The sequence below is a fragment of the Choristoneura fumiferana genome, chromosome 8 (genome assembly GCF_025370935.1).
Source record: "Choristoneura fumiferana chromosome 8, NRCan_CFum_1, whole genome shotgun sequence".
Lineage (NCBI taxonomy): Eukaryota > Metazoa > Arthropoda > Insecta > Lepidoptera > Tortricidae > Choristoneura > Choristoneura fumiferana.
Window position 1 is genome coordinate 4921135 of NC_133479.1, and position 5165 is coordinate 4926299.

The window sequence follows — 5165 nt, forward strand, 5'->3', positions numbered from 1 at the left end:
TGGGTTATAACGAACCAGTTTACTCCTTATGTAGGCTCTAATTCGTATACTTAAGAAAAGTTACGGTTAAGTAACATAATGGGCGTTAGTTGATTTATGTCAATTTCGCTACGCTTTGATGGTCAAGTTGGACAGTAGCCATATTCACTAGCATCGTTCAGCGACTTAGCACCCATATAAGAATAAAAAAAATGCTAAGGGACTGATTTTTAGGGTCCTCCTGTATCCGAAAGCTGACAAACGAAACCCTATTACTGTCACTTCGCTGTCTGTCTGGCCATCACAGACTGTATCTTAAAAGTCTTAATAGGCAGCTGAAATTAATGCATATATATTTAGTAAGTATTTGTCACTTCCACAACAAATAATAATAATTCAATTAAAGTTAAGTGGGGTCACCACTCTAGAAACATATTATTCCAGTCTCCGTTGGGTGGTCGAAAACTTTGTAGGCTGTATTTCTTACGCAACCAATTTTTTTGCATATCATCGTTTCTTCGAATGATCAAAATGTCATAAAAATATTTTATCGAAATTGTTTTGCATATTATTATTTTTTGGTTTTATTTATTACTATTATAATGTCTACTAGACATTTATTAAATATAGATTCAATTAAATAAAATATTAATAATAAGAAGATAAAGAAAACTTATCTAAGAAACCTTAACTAAATATATCTTTATGTTACTATAAAAATAAAAATTATAAAAAGAACACTCCGTCCAAAAGATCTGCCTGTGGCAGAGTTCCCATGATGCTGGCCGCGTTACCCCTTTGGACCGCAAGTGCGAACCGCTGGGATAAATACGTACCAGCTCTTGGGTCTCCAGAGGTGTCGATCAACCGGGAAGAAAAGGCCTTTATGAAACACTTCATATCGGCTGACCAAGGCCCTAGAGTCTCAACAGCAAGCGCCGCAAACTCGTAAACTTTTAATAAAGTGGAGTACTTGCGGCGCTTGAGGAGTTGGGCCTGATCAGCCGCAGCGAATTGACTCGTGACCACGGTCGCCGCAATGTGGACGAAACGTAGACGTAATTTTAGAAATAAATAGTAGCCGAACTTTATTCCCGCGACATACATTATGTATAATTAGTTATGAGTGAAAATCATGAAAGTTTAAAACATGAATTTTCTCCGTATGCTAAGATTTTGTCCAAACAAAAGCCGGTAGGCATTGCCAATAGGCAATAAGGTACTCGTCGTAGCATACTCGACACACGTATAAGAAGAGGGCTTATCAGTAGGCCTGTAAGAAAAATCCAGCCCCGCCCCTCGCGACGTGTGGCCACCCTTTCCATTCGCGGATTTTTAGGACTTTCCCGTCATATGTGAACGGTGTCGTATACGTACAAGTATAAGTGGGTGGCCAGGATTCGCGGATTGACGCGGGACCACCCTTTGGGAAGGAGTAACTTTTGCTTCGATGAAAACTTGGTAACTATTATTTATTGAATCAGGTGTTACTTTGCAGAGATGAACTGTAAATAACCTAACCTACAAAAAGTTGGAAAACCCCGACTTTGTCACTTCAAAACTCAATATCTCAAAAACGGCCGATCCGATTTTGATAAAACATGTTTAAGAACCATCGCTGGAAAACCTGCTTTCTAATAAAAAAACTGCATTCAAATCCGTCTAAGTACCTGTTTAAGAGCTACGGTGCCACAGACAGACACACATAGCGGTCAAACTTATAACACCCCTCTTTTTGCGTCGGGGGTTAAAAAACTTTGCTCACATGCGACTTTACGATAGCTACGTCTAAGCAACAAATGTGTGTTCATTCGGTTCCTCCACCTCACACTGTAAGAACACACACAAATCTTACAAACCCAATTATCACCAACACCACACTACACTGACGCGTTTCGAACTCAATCAGAGTTCAACCTCAGAGCTACACAACCGCTCATCATGCTATCAGATTTTAGATATCTAACATCGCGCGTCTGTGTTGTGTGTTGGTGATAGATGGGTTTTTTGTGATGTGTATTACAACAGTGTTCTTACAGTTTGGAGGTGGCGGAACTGCCTTAACACACATTTGTTGCATAGATGTACCTAGCTATCGTAAGGTCAAGGGCGAGAAAGTCATTTTTTGTAGTAGTTTTTTTGTTATTGGTTGGAGAGAGAGAGAGAGAGAGAGAGAGAGAGAGAGAGAGAGAGAGAGAGAGAGAGAGAGAGAGAGAGAGAGAGAGCACTTAGCCGTTTTATTAGTCCCAGAACGAATCCTGATATTGATCATTACAAAACCCATAAAAAATATATATTTTTTATGGGTTTTAATCATAATCCTATTCAATAATAAAATGGTAAAAATTAACCCTTCAAATGCGTCAATGACTACCAACCAACCGAAACTCGAAACTTGAAAAAATTGGTTACAATTTCTGTCAATAAATAAGACTCGAACCATTATTCCATACTCAGTATCGTAATGACTTTAAACGGTAACTTAAAGCTTAATGATAGCTGCGATAAAGAAACCGATTGATATGTTACCACTTTAACGGCTCCTTTTATATGGTAATCATTAATTTATTTTATAAATGATTATTCGAGAAACGGTACGTTTAGTGAGTTGTAAATCGTTCTTTTAAACACGTGTTACTTGTGAGTAATGAAGATCCAGGTATGTGCATAAGCGTTCAAGAACGCGAATGTGTGCCGTGTTTATTCAAAAAGATGTACCTACCTGGAAACTAAATTTTATTCTTAATGTCCACGGTTATAACCAATTATAAAAGTGCCCTTCGGAAACTACTTAGTTTCTCTAAGTCTTAGAGGGAATATGAAAGAAGTGTTTTAAAAATGATCGTATTTGTAAGTAAAGCCATCGATTTTTACTGTCGTAATGTTGAGTAACCAAATATACCTACTTTTATAGCGTAAATTCTTTTAAGAAAACGTGCAAGGTTAATTCAAATTTATGTCATCATTTCGTTATGTTTATTAAAAACTAATGAACTATACTCGTATCTAAGACTACGTATGAATCTTAAACAAAGTCGTAGGATCGTCGTAGGGTCGTCGTCGTCGTAGGGTTATGTATGCTCAAGACACCCAATGTCTTCTAAGTCATGATCTCTAAAACAGAACCAAAACACTTATCTCGTATCCAAATGCAAAAAAAAGAACTCCATTGTCTTTAACATTAGGTTGCTATCCTGCTGCGCTAGTCCTCGCTATTGTAACGTTGTGTGTTTGGGGAAAGTTGATTTATAAGAATATGTGAAAGGGACGTAGGGGCCAAAGTCACGTATGGGGGCGTGGAGAAAAACGCGATTTTCTGCAAAACTACTATTGGCGAACGTAGAGACAAGGAGGGTAAGAATGCGGGCAATATACGAGCTTGGCACAAGATACGAGTGTTGAACTCCACTTGCATTATTTTAAGCAATCTGACATTTGTGATGACTATGGACAGTAGTCACGTGGTTTTCGCCTGGTGTTTTTAACCCTTTAACTGCGAGTGACAACTATTTGATCGAGAACAGGAATTTTTACACGGTGTATTTTAGTTAGTATTTTTACATTTATGCAAGGTGTTTTGAAATGAGTCCCGAAGTTTAAGTTAGGTAGGTACTACTAGATTAACAACCCTGCTAAAGTTTGAATAACGGGTTTTCGATTTAAATATACGAGTACATTTTGTACACCTATCAATATATGAAAACATTTGTCAACCACGTTTAAAATCCCGAATAATATTTGTTGAACATTACCTTACCTAACCATCTACTTTAATATTCCAGATTAATTTTAAGACGCCTTGTGCATTATTATATTTAGTGGTTTTAGTTTAAAACTTGTTTCAAAGAAATAATACTTCGCTCAATAATAAAATATTTCGCTAAATGGCTCCGTAAAATATTGTTACAAAAATACCGGTTTTTGTAACAAACAATAATCAATATACCACAAACGGGACTTATCACGCTATTATTACACAAGTAATATTTACCTCGACGTTTGATGGCGTTGCCATGGGTAGTCCCGTGGCTCGGTGATGGCCAATATCTGGATGGAGCATTTTGAGACGTTAATAGATCTACAACGTGGAATATTAGAGTGTGGAAGCGGTACGTCGACGATATTTTCTGTGTTATGAAAGGTGGGAAACCTGAGTGGAACAGTTTCTGGCATATCTCAATTCGATTCATACCAAGATTAGTACTTATGAGTTGGAAGAGGGACATTCATTAGCTTTCCTTGATTTGAAGGTAATGGCGAGGGCGGATGGTTCTTTGGCACATACGTCTACAGGAAGCCGACGCACACAGATAGATATTTGAACGCGTCGGTCACCACCATCTCAGACATCTCCAATCCGTTGCGAGTTCATTACAAAATAGGGCATTTGATTTGTGTGACCCTGAATTTGTTGAAGACGAGTTGAGACATGTTCAGGAGGTACTAAAGCGTAACGGATATGTGGTGAATAAATGGCAGCCCAGAAGGAAACGTAGAACCAGATATCCTGATGTAGCTAGACAGCCTGCATAATATGCCTTATGTGAAAGGAGTGACGGACAAAGTTGGATCCGTTAGGTAAGTATTCAACCGGACGATGGGTATAAGCTTTCATCTTCGTGGAATCCTGTTATTAATAAGTGTCGGCGTCGGGATGAATGTTCGGAGGACGATCGGACGTTGTTAGTGTGTGTGTCGTGTGATAGGGTGACTAATAAAAGTGACCAAGTGCGGGTAGTTCGTGATACGAGTGCCGGCACTATTAGTAATCAAGTGCGGTAGTTCGAAGAACTCGCGCTGCTAGGCAGACTTGACACCCCAACTTCAGTCTACTCGTGACCACGGCAACAGTAACGTTGCCGAAACGTCGAGGTAAATATTACTTGTGTAATAATAGCGTGATAAGTCCCGTTTGTGGTATATTGACTATGAGTGAGAATCACGAAAGTTTAAAACGTATTACAAACAATAATGCCCTAATTTCAGTTTTAAAACTTTGACTTTCTACGCCAGATGAAGTTAGTTCTTAATGTGCGTCGGTTTTACTTTGACAAGAGTTGTTCCAAGCAGGTACAGTTAATGTCAGTTATTCTAATTATAAGTTTTAAAACGAAAACCATGTCAACAAGTTAATGAATTTAGCTTGAAGCTCAAAACTTTATACTTCCGACATTTACATTGGATAC